The 17688-nt window shown below is 36.5% G+C and overlaps 1 protein-coding gene across 2 annotated transcripts in view; it reads right to left on the bottom strand.

Moving 5' to 3' along the window:
• Window positions 1–17688, bottom strand: part of SSBP2 (single stranded DNA binding protein 2) — a 194300-nt gene that overhangs the window by 103820 nt on the left and 72792 nt on the right. The gene's annotated exons all lie outside the window — the stretch shown is intronic.

The raw sequence follows: 17688 nt of genomic DNA, 5'->3' as shown, positions 1-17688 counted from the left end.
TTCTTATCCTTAAAATCTGTACAATTTTAATTCCAGCAATGCTTGCAGTGCTACTAGTAGTGAGAAGAAATATCCCCATTTTAAGATTATTATAGTATCATAAAATAATTCAGTTCGGAAGAGAACTGGAGGTCATCTACTCCAATCTTCTGCTCAAAGTCAGTTTGACTAGACCAGGGACTTGTCCAGACAAGCTCTGAGTATCTCAAAAAATGATACTGCAACTTCTTTGGGCAACGTGTGCCAGTGTTTTAAGTCATCGTAAAAAAGGTTTTTCTTATATTTATCTGAAATTTCCTATGTTCCAGTCAGACCTTATTCAAGTCAATTCACCTGGCAGAACTGATTTTTCATATATTTTGTCCATTTGGTTTTCACTATTTATACTACCTTAAAGTAGAGGAAATGTATTCTCTGTGTATTTCATTTATGGCAGTTATTTTTTTTTAAGTTAGAGGAGGAAATTAATTGTAAGAATATAATTTTAAACTCAGTGAATGCACTGTAAGTGTAAGCTGACAGGTTAAGAGCGTGAGCAAAGAGCGCAGAGCCATCTGCATACCATAAACAATTTGGGAAGCTTAGAGATGGCAAAAATGATGGAAATGCAGAAAACCAAATCCCTCTGTTTACTTCATATCATTCAGTATTTGAGGAAAAGCAGCTACTTTCCACTGCTAGACTAAAAAGTTCAGTGCTTTTTTTTCTTTGCTACCTATTATTTGCCCTGTCCTTTCAAGACAGCCCTACGTGATTTCCAAAATACGGTAGCTAAAAAGTTTCAAAACCTTGCATGAAAACAAAACAAGGGAAAAGCAGTTCAACAGTTCTGCTACACCCCAGATTAAAATCGAAGCATCCTAGAGCAGCACGGGAGCCACCGCAGCGGTTTTAGCCAAAGCCAAGCGCGCTGGAGGCGCCGCCACCGCTGACCGGGGGCTTGATGGCGTTGCAAGTGCCTCTTTGGGGCAGGATGCCCTTTCTGAAAACACAGCACTTTTCGTGCTCAGTCCCAAATTCAGCCACAAAAGGAGCAGCAGAATTGTGTTCAAGGTCATTCTGATTTTTTTTTTTTAATTCCCCAGCTGCCACTTGAATAAAACATCAAACTTTTACTGACTAGCAATGGTAGGGGAGGGACAGTTTTAGACTGCAAAGTATAACAAACCCATTCATATATTTCAAGTTTTTCATGAAACTAACACAAGGATTCAGCTGCTCTGATTCCACCCGAGGTATAGTAAGTTGAATTTAAAATCCCATTTCACTGGAAAGAAAAGAGCTAGGTAAAAACAGCTATTAAGATTTACAGCTCCAAATTAAATAATTAACACATATGATTTCTTAAGGAAACTTACTGTTGAACCAAAGTATCTTATTTTCTGTTACAAAACCTAAAGAAATAAAATAATTGGTAATTGTACACAGAGGAAAAATAGATTTGAACTATAAAGAAGTAGTATAACTTAAGAATAAAAACTATCCAGAAAAACCAAGTGCACACAAAAATCTCCAATGGTTATGCTCCCAAAAAGCTTTAATACGCTGTAATGATTCCTCTTGTCCTACCATATGTCAATTTTGGCAGCCGCTCCCCGACAACTATTGTCAGTGCAGCTGATCTGACACGGGGATCTCACTAGCCCTTACACCTCCCACAATCTGCAAGCATTAAGTGGAATTTCCTTTTTATCATCTTCAAAGCCACATTCATGGTTTTTTAGTTTTTACATTGTTAAACGAAAAGAACTGATTAAATGGCTCTGACATGAAAATTTATCATGAAGGAAGAGCTTCAAAACCCTGTCCTACTAGATTTGTTGAAGGACTTTATTACATAAGAACAGGGCTGTAAGAATTGAGTACAAAATCCTTGCAAATTCTGGCCTCGCAGAAGTGGAAGTTTTGATGTGTGTCTGATCAAGACTTCATCTCTTGATTGTGCACTAAAAATCTACCTTGAGTGAAAACCTTGTAGGTGGACATTATAAAACACACTAGAGTTAAGTCCAATATAAACACATAGACAGATGGGTGGATGTCAGAACCTGCAAATGTTACCATTTTAGTAAGACTAAGAAATAAATGAATTACATATGGCACCTTTATTTTGATCTTACATGTAAATACTAGGCAAAAATTAATTAAAAATAAAATTCACAATAACAAACTTTTTTTTCTGGCAAGAGATCTAAATACGTAATTATTAATGCCATACTATTCAGATTCCCCTAGTACCTAAAATTAATTATTTTATGAATAAAATAAACAACTCATGATTTGAAGTATATAATTTACTGAGATACTACGGAGCCGGTGGGTGTTATGGCTAAGACTTTTAAAGGAGGAGGATGTGAGCAATTTTAGGGAAAGAAAAATTTACATTCTAACAGGAGTTACACTGCCATCAGCCATCAGCCACCTTTCATTGCATTTTTGTTTTTGTCACACAGGACAGTGATGCCCTCCTCCCCAAAGCAGAAGAGTAGCAGTAAGTCACCATGAGGAATTGCTGCTGTTCAGTGAACCTATGTCAGAATTATATTCTCTTTTATTCATGATACCTTTCTTTCAGCTTGGGAAACTACTAAATACTTTCTCTACTAACAAAATTTTAAGTTATAACTCAAAATGTAATTTTGCAAATAACTGGAAGGAAAAAAAAAAAAAAAAAAAAGGTTAAATAATTGTCAGAACTCTTCCTACCCAAGCCTGAACTTACTAAGGAGATCAAGCCCTTGTTAGCTCAATTAGAGTTGACCTGTGCAAACCGTTTATCGAAAACTTGAAAACACAGGGAAATTAAAAGTCAGTAGAGGCAGCATAGAAGTGTGAAGTGACATATTATTTCCCACCACAAAAAGCACTGTCTGAATATGAAGAAATATGAACATGGAAATCAGCAGAACTTTTGCATTCTGGTTTATGGTGCACGTGTGCATAAACACGGTCTAAAGCTCCCCTCTGTGAACACACAGGCTAACTCTGCATTTATGGACATCATGTTGTAGTAGGAGTGCACCCATAAAATTTGGCAAGTTCATGAAGTTGAAAGGTTTCAGTAGTGAAGAGAAGGATCAGAGTGTCACTGGTGAGGAAACAGATGGACAGGATGACCCTCAAAGGGATTAAATTTAACAAGCGTGAGCTAGAAGATGAATAGCACACCTACAAATCAACAGAATGTATTTTTTTAAACAATCAAAGTTATTCATCTATAGCAAGATAAATATATAATATTAAAGAATGATTATGAGGATCATGAAAGCAAACATAAATCTGAAATTTTAAGTAATTTTGGTAAGCGTAGGAAAACACTGATGTCAATCCAGAAAGGATTGGTGAGATGCCACCTGGGACACTGTGAAAACTCTGACCATTCAGTCTTAAATAAAATTATTTTGAGCTAGAACAAATTAGAGGAACACTAGTATAACAACTGCAACAGTGGGGAAAGGTTTGACCATTAAGTGGTGGTGGAGGCCTAATCAGGCTTTTATGGCCATTTATTAATCATGACTATTTTCATGATTTACATCACGAATACTGGCGGAAGCAATTTAAGACGAAGCATTTTCAGATAGAGTATATTATTTTTATTTTGACATCTTTTGAAGCACAACATCTGTACAAAATTAAACAAAAAATAACATGATGCCTCTTTTCTGGCTGGGGAGGAGGGGTGTGACGATAGGTTCACCCAAACCGTATTACAAAATCAGCAATTAAAATGAAAAGAAATAAAATTATACTAACAGGTTTGTTCCAGCTCCCATATTTTTGCAGTAAAGCATAAAGTGAGCAATTCTATCTCCTTCATAACTGCTACTTTCCTAAAATGCTGGAAAAAAATGTTAAATGTGCTCATGCCTGTGTTCACATAGTACACCATTTTGTAACAGTCTTGTGCAATATGGTCATAGGCTGTTATGATCAAAATAACGCCAGATAAATTCCTAGCAAACAGAACTGTAAATATTGTTATGCTTCTTTTGACTTTGATCAAGCTACACTGAGTTACCCTGGATGAAAAGCTGCCCCAAAACATTAATGTCAAATCTTGCTTCCAGTAGCGCAGAACAGGGAAAAAGAAACAAAAGACTGAAACAACTAAGGTAAGGTGTTTTTTTGAAAACATAAACCTAAGCCCTTTCTCTTGCAAGTTAGTACTCAAATTAGATTGTTTCCCTCAATGCTCGTACAATGTAAATAATACAAGTTCTTTAATATTTAAGACCAGTAAAAAATTCCAAGCGCCTTTAGAGGTGGTAATATTCAATTCCCTCATTTTACAGGAGCACAAAAAAGATACAGCAGCTTTGGGGAAAAAAGTTCACAGGGCAGAACAACGGCAACACAAGGCGCAGACAGCAAATCCCAGAAGTCCCAGCCCCACATCCAACTCTCTTTACCACATTATCTCTTTCTGAAACCATATGTTGAGTGCACAATGCAAGTATTTTTAGGTTAAGAATAGGAAGATGCCAATCTCCTGGCTTTGTTGTTTAATCAAGTGCTGTTACAGCTCTGTATTTACATAACACATATAAATCCTTCTCTTAATTCTGAACACTCGTGATCTGATAAACATGCACGGTCGCGTACGTATTTTTCAAATCTACATCCGCATACATCCAACTGATGAAGCCACACAACGTGTTAATTGCATTAAGGCGCTGCAGAGCAGCGTGGGTCACGCGATCTGTCTACCGTCTTGGCGAGCAGCCCACCAGAGACAGACGTGCAAAAGCTGGCTCATACCTCCTGGAGTAGTGTGCAATGGAATATAAACTGCACCAAGTGACCAAACACTTGGTCTACAAACTTAACCACACCGAAACCACTTGCTTACTGTCATGACCCGATGTAACGCAGGAGAGCTGATTATTTTTGGTCCCAGAAAACCTCTGCTCAGTTGCAAGGACCCAAGAGAACAAACTGTACTTGAACAAAACTGGGGGGGTGGGGGAAAAGAAGGAAAAGGCAATCATGTTCAACAATAGACAAGCATTTATCTTGACGTCACATTTCACCCACGATGCCAAGAGATGGCATCTGGTCATTTTAAGATGATCGCTTGTAGTGCGGGTCAGTGGAAGGTATTTTAGAACACAAAGTTTTCTAGGCATGTAATAACTGTATATAGAGAAGTGGAAAATTCAATTTCAGAGAAAGGGGGTCACCTAAGAACAGTGAGGTACCAAAATCCAGAGAATGTCCTTGAATTTAAATATAAATCTATTATGTTACTTTCTAAAAAAAAAAATAATTATGGCAAATGCTGGAAATCCCAGTAACAAATTGATTCTACATTAAATATGAGTATTTTACATAATAACAGAAAATAAACCCTAATTAAATAAATTACTACTTCTTTCACAAAGATAAGACACAAAACACAATATTATGCCTACTCTTCTTCTTATTAAAAAAAAAAAAATATCTAAAATTACTGCATGATGTGTAAATAACTAGCAATAGCAAAAATCCCTGACATAAAATCCTGGTGAACTAACGTACTTGAGCTTGTACTAAAATAAAATTTCCCATAAATGGTCCAAACAACCATAATCAAGCATGTTTTCTTTCTCTCCTTTACTCAACACTGCACCACCTCACCCCTCTTCTGGAAGACACTCTTGAAGACACTGTCTGCAGTTACCTTAAATATTATTGTCACTATGCAAAGGGACTGTGCATGAATACTGCCTTAAATAAAACCAAAATAAGTCCTTCCCCTGACTAGAAATCTCACTATTTCTTTTCCATTGAAAGCAAGCTGCAAGTATTAAATATAAAAGAATATTTAAAAATGCCAAAATATCTTAAAATATTAACATTTTCATATAAAAAAAAAAGATCAGACACTTCTTTGGACAGTGAAGAAAAATCTGGTGCACTGCTGCATAGGAATAAGTATGTCAAGGAATGACTTTGATCAGAAAATATTATCATATTTTATCTTTTATTATAAAAGATAAGTTTTAAGAGATATCAACTGTTGGCACAAGCAACTCATCAGTGAAGGGTTTAAATGAAAAACTGTATCACAGTAAAGATAGAAAATTTATTTTTCTACAGTAGGCACCAAAAATGAATCTGACGCTAAAATTAGATGGACTTACTTTGGTATCAGAACCTTTCCACACCTTCTCTTAGTTTAGGCTCTTCACAGAAGAACATCCCATCGTGTCTACACAGGGAGACTTGCACTCTGAACATACTCCAGCCCTCTATCAATAATTTAATAGGCTAAGCCACCACCACTATCAAGCACTGCAGAGTTTCTAGAAAGTTAACCTCCACCTTCACCATTCAAAATCCAATCAATTACTCCCCCAGGCTATAAACATCAAAATTACTCTAATTTTTTAAAAAACTCTGTAACATCTAATATTTGAAATCTAGCTTACTGTATAATTATTTCCCATACCAAATGTACTATTTGGAGTAACTGTTTAGCATCCTTTCTGGAAAACATAATCCCAAGCCAAAGCTGGTTCTGCATTAAATACAAATGCTCCAACAAGGACTTGATGTTATCAACAAGGCTATGTGCAAGAAGGTTGGAAGGAAGAAAACTTGCAACAGTCGGACCAGAAATCTTGTTTTTCCCAAGAAGGGAAACGTGCTTCCCATATGTCTGTTAGATATCAATCTAACATTTGCATTCATACTTACCATGTTGAAATATAATGGACAGATGTCACTTGTGCGTGTTATAAAATCATTAAAGCATAGGTAGGTTGGATACTATTTATTAGAAAAGGTCGAACCTGAATTTTTAGGATTTGTAATTTTAACAGGATTTGATATGGCATGACCATGAAATATTTTAATAAAATAAAATCTAATAGCACAGAAAAAAAATAAATTACGAAATAAAAAAGGTATGTTCTTCCATCACCATGTTCTTTCAGAATAAAATATTTCTTCACTTTAAAAAACTATTTACATAGTAAAAGTAATCTAAATTGACAGCAATGGTGGTAAATGCTAGCATGTAATTAAACAACATTTTCCTTTAAAATTTCCTTCAATAAAACTACACTGATAATTATTATAAAGTGTATTATACTATCAAATAAGCCCTCACATGTTTATGAATAACAGAATAACAGAAATATTCTTAAACCAAATATATTTTTTGAAACTGATCTTGAAATCCGTATTTATTATTTGATACAATGATAAATATTTTCTTTAAGTTATTACATTATTTTCTACCATTTTTTAAAATTACATAGAAGATTGTTTTTGTGAGTGACAGCTCACTGTACTCTAAAAAATCTCTCGTAATTCAAACCTACAATAGTACGAGTTTGAAAACAGTACTTTTCCACACAAATAAACTGTAATCTTCATAACCCAAAAAAACTTAACTGTTATAAAACAAGTGGAGTTATACCACACCTTAAAACAAGTCGTTTATGCTTCCACAGTACACAAAGCTAATGTACAACCACTTTTAAATAATATTAACAGAATGCCTGTGGAGTAGATGCAGCTTTTTTGAAAATTTTAAGTTTAATAATGGACAGTACAGGAAGTACAAATGATATGTGCCCTTCAGTGCATGTTATTTTTTTTTTGTGCCATATTCCAAGACCTTTCAAAAAACCCCTCTGTAGTTCTTAAAATTTAATCTAGCAGCAAAGTACTTATGACATTGTCTTCGACATGTGGTTGAACGACTTTAGCCAAAAAAAGATTCTGTTGAGTATCGGATGCCTGATATGCATCTGAGGAATACAAATATGGTAAGATACGGGACTACGACCGAGGAGCTGACTGAAGATAAAGCAATGACAAATAGTGCAGCCACAACAGAGGGTCAAGCAGTAAGTAGGGAGAATAAGGAAAAGGAGAAATAAGTCTCTCAGAAGGAGAAGAGAGAGGAGACCCATCTGGTTAAAATAACATTTTAATCAACTATAACTGAGCAGTGCCATTTCAAGACCTGGACCAAGACACAGAGAATCCCTCAACACACAGACTACAGGACAAAAGCTTACATCACCGTGATAGTAAAAAAAACCAGTATTTAGCCCGATGTTAGCCATTTGCTGCCTACCAATACTGCTGGGGAAATTGAATGGACATGAGATCCTTCTAGAACCGTACCCTACTGCTAAAGGGGACAAAAAACTTGAAAGTAAGCTGAAAGCAGAGGTGAAGTTAAGTTGATCATGGCATTGTACTTCATTCTGGTTTCCTAATGTTAGATGTTTGCCTCATCACTGAAATAGCAGGTTTAAACATAACTTTCTAATATTTTTATACCAATCATTCTGGATGTTGCTATTATCCTCCAAAATGTCAAACCCCTTCTAACATCTTGCACTCTTTCACTCTTTAAATGGCAGAGCTCTCTACAGCCTAAACATACATGGTGAGAAATTTTTTCCTTTTATCAGTTATGCCTTCACCATTTTAAAATTTTATTCAGTACCTCTTCTGTTGTGAATAGCTGTGAAAATCATCATCAGTTCTAATCAATAAACATTGATTTTTACATTGCTCCACTCCTATAAAGAAACAGCCTCTCTCATCCAAATCTACTCATTATAACTGATGACCAACTAACTTCATGCTCATCCTGCCTCTGTGCCCACAAATTTATACCCTTTGAACCCAAAAGACTGATCTTTCCTATCATTACCCGCTGAGTAGGCAAAAACTCTGGTAACCAAGAATAAATCCTCATTTTAACCACTTACATTCAATTTTTTAAAAAGTTTAATTCTAGTTATGACACAAATAATGTTTTTCACATAGTTTTTACTTCTGCAAGGGAAGTAGTCTTTCTATTTGCTCTCTAAACCAAAATACACAAATTGGACAGTTTTGGAGAAAGCATAAGTTGAGAAGGGAAATAAAACTACTTGTGTAATTAGCTCTACTTTCTTCAATGTCACATTTAATTTCTGCGTCCTTCACCACTCTTGTCATCTTTCTTGCTGTTCCTGCAGAAGTATCCTTTTTTTTTGCAGCCGAGGTGACCATTATTGCACACAGAAGCCAGATGAGGCCACAACACTTATTTTTCATAAGGTTATAAAGTTTTCCGTACTGTTTTCCACCCTGTTTATTACGCAAGTCTTACACAAGCTTATTTTCCTGCGTTATAATAAACTAGTGTTATAATAAACAATTTCATACTGAGGACTATCTTTTGGATAGCTAAGGAGTAAACTTCCTTAAATCCCAGTTTCACAAATACCATGAGGTGAGACCAGCAGCACTGCAAACATGAGAAGGGTAAATACAAAATGCTTGTTTCAGAAAAGCTGGTTGGTTTCAGCTCTGGATTTATACATCATGGGAATAATTAAGTAGTGTTTTTCACAGACGGTGTGTTTTGTCAAACAAAGGGTTTTTTTAATAATTTGTGTATATATTAATTTATGCAGTAATTATATCAATATAGACTTGTTTATATATTAAGAAGGATTACAAATTTCAGTGATAAATGTGCAAACCAAACAGTGGTATGCCCACAATTAGAATACCACACTCAGCTCTGGAAATACTGGGATTTCCCAAGGACAATTATAAAAAGTGACTGAGCTGCTGAACAACACAAGTTATGAACCGAATATTTATGATACGAAACATCCATCTTAGAAAATGTTTAAAATCATTCAGTCTGTGGATACAGGCACTCACATACACGACAATCTTTGATTGTAAAGGGCTTACCAGTCTTACTGGAGCATAACGAGATCCAGTCACTGGAGGTTAAAGTTATATTGTTAAATTTGAAAAGTATTCAACACTAAATGCTATTTTCTAGAAGTCAGGATTATTAAACTCTGATCTCACTCACCAAGGGGGGTCATGGGCTTACTGCTGGCTGGCAGTCATTAGGGTGAGACCATGGGTCTTTTTAAAGTTATGCTCTTACCCACTTTGAGAAAAAATTTACCTAGGGAGAACTGGGTTGCTTGCATTGCCCTCAACTTGTGACCCTGCATGGTGGCATCAGTCACAATAAAATACCATCCTTAATGTCTTCTGCTGGTTGCTTTTCAGAGTCCAGGAGCAATTCAGAACAAAAGTTTGGCTTATGCTTTTTGTTCTTCCCTTTTCACTGAAGCAGGAGAGGCTGGCGTGTGAAGAGGTGCTGATGACCACTGCTCTGAAGTAACACAGACTCCCTTTTTCAGAAGCTAGCTTTTGACTTGACAGAGAGATCTTGGGTGACACTTCATGGTCTGAGAAAGCCAGGAAGTCAGACTGACGCATTGATCTTCCCTTCTGCTTTTAATTTTACCTTAATCAGTGCTCCGGATCACAATTACACATTAACACACTACTCAGAGGTCCCCACTGAACTACCTGCAACGGTCTAGACCCTCTTCTCTATTGTTATAGTTTGTTATGACAGTTAAGTACTTTATGGGTTAGTCCTAATTTTTAAACAATGGAATATTTCTCGGTTTAGCTTTCCTAACCATCCTAACTCTCTTACAGGCTGTTTTTAATACAATTTAAAAGAATTGGTTTAGTTTTCTACTTTTGCCCACATAATCTTGAAAATCCATTCTCACCCTTCTAATTTTCCCTTGAACACTGCCTGCTGAAATTTACATTCCTTACTACTTACCTCACAAAAATTTTTCAAATTTCCATGTGCTTTTGTTTGAAGAGCATTTTCATTTTACTATTTACTGGTTAAGCAACCCATCTTACCTTTCCTTTCTGTTCAATGGCACACAGACTTCTAAGAAACTGCTGGTGTTCTCTTAAGCAACATCCAGAGCATGTGTCTAGGTTGTTTTTTTTTTTTCTTTTTAACTTTTAACCGCAGGGTCTCTCTATCTATCTCATTTTATTGAAATCACTTCCTCTAAAGTTTAGTCTCCTTCTGTGTTGCCTTTTGGTTCTATATCTCCCCCTAGAAGGTTGAATTTAATTATAATGCAATTATTATTAAATTGGTGGCTCAGCCATTCCACCTCAAATTAACTTCAGTTCGCTATTTAATTGAGAATAATGTTGGCTCTCCAACTAACTGTTCTGAAGAAGTTATTTAATGTTCCACAAAGCATACCTAAAGTTTTGTGCTAGTCAACCACTTCAATTCTGACTAACTGAAGTCCTGTATTTTAATGATTTAGACAAGATTGCAGAGACTCTTCAGCCCTCTCTGTTGTTACATCAGTATCCTTTCCTTGATTTATGTCTGATTATACAACATATTTAGTTTCTTTCAGTTGGGGATGAAAATCTGAAAACTGGTGGCTTTAAATCCAGCAGCTAACAATGCCTGTATAAAAAAATAAGTTAAATTTGAATAAAATAAGCATTGCTTGAGCTATATGACTGACTGCCACACTTCACTTTTCACTTCCACACACAAATGCACAGCAGATCTGAAAATATGGCCAAAAACCTGTATATGCTGGCAATCTTTGCCTCCAGGGGCTAATGCATGTCAGCCTGCCTTAGGGCGTTTTTAATTCGCAATGAGATCCCATGCCTATTATTACTTATCGTTTCCATTTTAATAAAAATGCTGCAGCCAAGTGAGAATACATAGTATAAATAAAAATTCTTACCACAAATAATTTACAGTTTAAATAGAGGCCCTGAGAAAAGGACAATTATACCCAGCTTACAGATGAGGAACTGAGGCAGAGAAACTAAAATCATCTTCATATAGGAATTCTGCCTCCAAGCTGGGCATTTTCCTCAGTCCTCCCTGCTTTGTATCTGTGTGGAGATATATATATATTTAACTACAAGACTATCCTTTCTTTCTGGATTGGAAGGGAAGGAGTAAAAGGAAATCATTAAGAGTTCTCCCTCTACCTCTGTCTTCTGTGGTTTTATGCTCCATGACAACCTGTCATAAAAAAGGAGTCAAACTGGATTGCCTGTATGTAGAAAGTAAAGCATGTTTACATCGTCTGTTAAACAAGCGACAATGGTTTGTGGTACTTCTACTACTTTTTTTCTAATATGCTGCGGAGATTAGATAGAAAAAAATGAAACACCATTAAAAAAATACACATAATCATCACGCAGAAGACAAGCATGCACGATACCTTGATGCAAGCCATTGAAGTGTCTCTCACCATCACTTTACTGATGGAAAACAAGTTCATTAACACACACGACAACTGAAAACAATAGGTAGCAACAGCTGACTACCCTCCTTTATGGCTTTTAACATTTAATTTTGCCATACGAAGAACTTAATGAAACTCTTATACCCAGACTACTTGGAATGACCAGGGACAACTTTCACTGCCTTTTTTTACTGTCTGTATTTATTTCTGCATTCTTTGATTAAACAAATGTCAGAAATGCAATCATATTTCCTGTTCTTTATTCTGTATGCTGACAAACATACTTTCCGTAACATATGAAATACAGTGATGTTGATACTTAAAAGTCTGATCATGCATTACAAAGGAAATCACTCACACACACTGAAGACACTGATTTTGAAAACTGGAAACTATTGTGTCACTGGCAATGCCAGGAATACCTCCACAGAGGACTTCATAAATTTTTGTATAATCCAGGTATCCCAGAAGGAATGTGAAACAACAGTTACTCAACACAGGTGGACCCCTCCATGAACTATCGTAAAAGAAATAAAAATACGACTTCTCTGAAGCAGGACAGTTCTACTTCACCCTTGTAAAACTGGTACTGTTAAACTATACACTGCATTTAATTTATACCTGCATGTTTATATAAGCTAATCTGCTTGATATCACATCTCTTTGCTCTAAAAACATTCATAAATATCAGTTTTTACACATACACGTACACCAGTGTAGAGAGATTTTAATCTGTGCCCTATGATCAGGTTAACCACTGCCTCATTTAACGACTGAGAAGTATAATTCAGTTCTACCAATGTAACTGAAACGTTGCTTTATCGCTGCTTTTTTCTGTTGTAGAACAATAACTAGAGGAATAAACAGACGTTTATTTCCCTCTCCAGTGCAGCAAGAGAAAACTTCAGAGTTTTGTAACTACTCAGGCAGGTCTTGCCTTTGCAGAGGAAGGACACATCTAGAAACGGCAACAGAAGTAGGAAAATCTGAGAACCTCTCATCTGAAATACACTGATAATATGATATGACCCAAGATCTATCATTTATTTTATTCAGTGAAGCATACTTTTTATATTAGGCTGCTGATACTGTCTTTCACTTGACTACTTAGCTCTCAGACATGGCAAGGCTTAAGCTGTGCATATTGCTGGATGTTCATAAGGGACCAGAGAAGCATCCTACTTGTTATCAATGTGCCCACCTTTGGAGCTTAACAGAAAGCACAAGATCTATTGTGGTTTTTTTGCTTTGTTCCTTAGAAAAAAGTTATTTGGCCACTCCTTCACAGCTTAGGAAAATAGGGAATAAAAAGCTCAATTTGCATCTAATATTTAGTTCATAGCTCTCCAACTGAGTATTTAGAAACTGCACACAACAGTTCCGCTTGTGATTATCTTGCTGGCCTCAACACATCAGACTTGGCACTACTTACAACAGGATGATTTTCTAAATACCAAGGTCCCTTTGACCTCCAGGACACAGAACTGACTGCAACAGACTGACTAGTGCAACTGTGCACAGGGAGTCATGAGAAAAGAGAGAATAAAATAAAAACACATGTTCAAGTCTCCTTTCCTGAAGAAGGGAAATTGCTTTGCTTGAGATCTTCTGTTCAGTGTGAAATTACAATTGTCACTTAGATATAGTAATATTTTTTCAGGCACAACTATCTGCTAGTTGAATCTCTGGGAGAGAATTTATTTCCAGGTTGTATCATGGTTGACTGAAGAGGTTAAAGCTACATTCAAACAATTTTTTTGTTTAAGGATATAAAAGTTTGGATTTTTCTATTATTACTGTGTTCCTATTCTACTCAGACAAGGTCTTCCAAATCTGCATAGAGACGGATAAAAGATTTTTTTTAATGCTGCTGAGTGGAAAATATTTTCTCGTTTGTTTATTCTTTTTTTTCCTGTGCTGTACATAAGGATGAATATCCAGGGTATTAAAATAACTCAATCATTGTTTTAAAAAACAAACATGTACACCCTAGGGGAATAATCCTTCCTGAATTTCTTCCTTAGATCTATCCAGATCCAGCTCTGAGAACTCTTTTTCTCCTACAGATGAGGGGGAAGAGATGCACAAGCTCTTGCTTCTTCATCTTCAGGGTTTTCTTTCTTTTTTTTCTTTCATCTTTGGACTTGTTTGAGGAGGAGTTTCAACTCTAAATTAAAAAAAAATACTCTTTTCCAACTTCTCCTTTCTAAGTAAGAGGGATTAGTCTTCCTCCTGATATCCTTGCTGGAAAATAAGGACCAATCAAACTAACACTAAGGTTTTGTGGCACCTCTTCTTACTACGACACAGCGAAGTTTCAGACACACTGAAGTCGCATTTCAAGAGAGATGACAGAGGTTGACTGGGGGTTTGTTTGCGTTCTTGGGACATAAGGGATCACCTCGCTTGCTCTGCATGGAATTCATACAAAAGTGGCAGGCAAAGACTCGAAACGAGGAGAAAAGGGAGAAAGACAGTTCGCTCCACTAGAGTAAGACCCATTGAACTGATTTATAATCAGGGCACTTGCAGCTGCAAAGAATGAACTGAAAGAAGACAGCTGAACTCAAATGCAATAAATTCCAGAAAAAAATCCTAATACATTTAATAGTAATCTTTGTATTCTATAACAGCATTGTTAATTATGCTAATAATACTTTCTCTGAGAAAGTCCGAAAATACTTAACATTATTAAGAACAGAAAAGTAAAATGGTTATATCACAAACAGAAATCAATATAAAGTTCTAAAACAATTTTGCTACCATATTTGAACCACGTAACATACAGCAGTGAATTGGTAAGTAAGTTCCTAACACAAACAGCACATTGAGTAACTGCTAAAATTGTTCAAACCCGTTATGTTACGTATGACAATACTCATGAAATCTTCTCCACTTGGGTTTGTATCATTCTCTCAAATCTTTCTCCATAGCTGTCTAACTCTGTCCCTAAAATTTATACTTTTGCTTGATTAGTACCTCGTTTTCAGAACTACTGTTTGCATGATTAAAGACTCTACTGATCACACCTCTACTTCTGAAGATTTGGTATTTGGGAATTCAGCATTTTCCAAAAAACATTAATATAATGAGGTATGTCTTTGAATCCTCTGATTTATTTTAAACCAATTTACTGGTATGGTGAGCGTTGCTTCCATCTCCCATGTACCATCTTTGGTCATAAGGCCTTACTCACTCTTCAGCCTAAGGAGCTGCAATACTCAACCCTAAAAATCTCCCTCTCAGGATTACTGGCTTTTTCTTTTTTCTTTTTCCCCGCCATCTACTATCTATGACATTATAATTTACAAGGCCTGAATATTTCCAAGTAAGAGAGCTATGTATATCTGGAAAATATATATTTTTCTGCATAAATGGAAAACAGTATGTACTCCTCTGGTTCAAATATAAAGGCCTATTTTGTTATCTACAATTATGTCCAAAAGTTTTGGTCTTGCTGTTACAGCCTGACCCTACTCAAACAATCATCATTCTTAATCAGTTTTTCTCAGTTGTTTATACATCTCTCTAACCTACCTCTAACATATTTTAATATTTAGGGAAAGACTTTGAGGGCAGGGAATAGCCAAGATGTGAAAAACAAATAACTAAAATAGACTCTTGCCTACACACAGCTACAGAATAGCCTTAAGGGTCGCTTAACTTTTCTGGCAACTAAATCTGACCTTGCTAGCCCTGTAGTTGGTAGATAACAAAACATCACACATGTGTGCGCAAGTCATCGTCCCTCTAATAACAAATGCTCGAATTGAGGCTGGTATCAAATTTCTCCAATGTAATTCCATCTTTTTTCAGCTTGAGTAGAAAGAGAGGAAAATTACATTTAATAAATTAAACCAGATATGTTTTTTCTAAAAAAAAGAAAAACTTTGCCAATTTGTATGTATGAAGGAAAGAGAACAAAAGGAACATTTTTTTGGACTTTTCCATTGTGCCTCGCCCAGTCACTGCAGATGGCAAAATGAGGAACATTTTGCTATCATTTACTCTGTTTTTGGGACACCATGTATCTTAAGTCTCTCTGTCTTCCAAGTCCTGTCCCTCTCCACAGTATGTTAAAGACTGTCTCTGATAGCAGGGAAGGTTGAAGTGTCTGTATAAGGCTTGTCACTGTGGGACAGAGCAGCAGCAGCTCAGAAGCTGATGTGGAACAGAGTCTGCTTAGATGAAGTTCTGGGAAAAGCGTTTGTTCAAGCACTGCATGTCAAGTCATCCTCTGTAATGTCACGTTAAGACCAGAATTTTTTCTTGCTATGGCAAATATAGAGAGGACTGCATTGCTCTAAACAGAACATAATCTTCCTACGCAACTCTAAGCATGACTATTTCTGAGGAAGTCCAAAATTGGTCTTTGCGAGATAAGGATGCAAGAGAAGAGAACTGAAAAACTGGAACAAGAAGAAGGAGAGTTAAAACCCCTTCTTGAATCTGTGACAGAATAAAACTTAACAAGGAAAGGGGAGAAGGAAAGGCAAACCAAAGGAGGGGAAAGGTCACGCTATACGTCATTCTGCTATTATTTTATTATTTTTAAGAAGTCAGTGAGATCACACATGGAGAACGATGCGAAGCCAAAGACTTCAGCAGGGATCCAGAAGCAGAGAAGAGCCAACTGAGATAGCAAGTATGGGATCCGATTATGCCTGAGTGTAAAGCTGTTCAGTGACAAAGATGGCAGAGCTGGAAAAAAAAAAAGGAGATAAATCTGCAGCGAAAGGAAGTCGGGCTGGTCACAGGATTTCCGCTAGAGATGCTGTGCTACATGAGAGCAGGACTGGAGGAAGTGGATGTTGGGAGACAGCCAGGGCCAGTGGTTGGTAGGGGGAAAAGAAAGAGACAAGCAAAATTTACCTAAGAGCTCAGTTCAAATACATGGTTAGGGGAGGACAAACCCAGGAGTCAACAAACAAAGGTCAGGACCTGCAGTGTTTGCTCCTGCAGAGCAGAATTTGCAGGGGGTTTGACAGGCTTAGTCTTGCTCTTAGATGGGGAAAAAAACAAAGGAAATGACGGGTGAGCATGCAGAAAACTGAAATGTTAATTACCTTAAAATACTAACTATCTCCAGGAAATCTCCCCTTTGATTTGGGGAATCCCAGCTTCCCAACGGCACAGAGCATAGACGTGTAGAATGGGAGGCTTATCAGATATTTCTACATGCGTAAGCTACGGGTCCCTTGATCTAGAAGTGGTTTTGATCTAATACTCATTACAAGTTCTCAACAAGACTAGTGATATTTCAGTCTTCAGTTTTACATACCAGCACGTCAACACTCAAGCAGTTCCTGCTCACACCAACCACACAGTTGCAGGCTTAAACACACGCCTCCTCCTTCAGTGATCATTAGGAGCAGTAATACAATAGAAACTCTGCAACACGTAGTTGTTTTCAACACAAGTACTGCTGAAAGATAAACGCTTGACTTTATCTCACCAATTAAATATTGAAATCAGCTCCATTTTGAGACAGATTACAACGCCTGCATTCATCAGATATATTTACATACATAGGTATACATCTTGCAAACCTAATTCCAGTTTCACTGTAGTGCAATCCAAACACCAGTGCTATCTTTAAAAAAAAGTTCTC

This window comes from Nyctibius grandis, chromosome Z (assembly GCF_013368605.1).
Source record: "Nyctibius grandis isolate bNycGra1 chromosome Z, bNycGra1.pri, whole genome shotgun sequence".
Taxonomy (NCBI): domain Eukaryota; kingdom Metazoa; phylum Chordata; class Aves; order Nyctibiiformes; family Nyctibiidae; genus Nyctibius; species Nyctibius grandis.
This window is presented reverse-complemented; position numbering and strand designations above follow the sequence as displayed.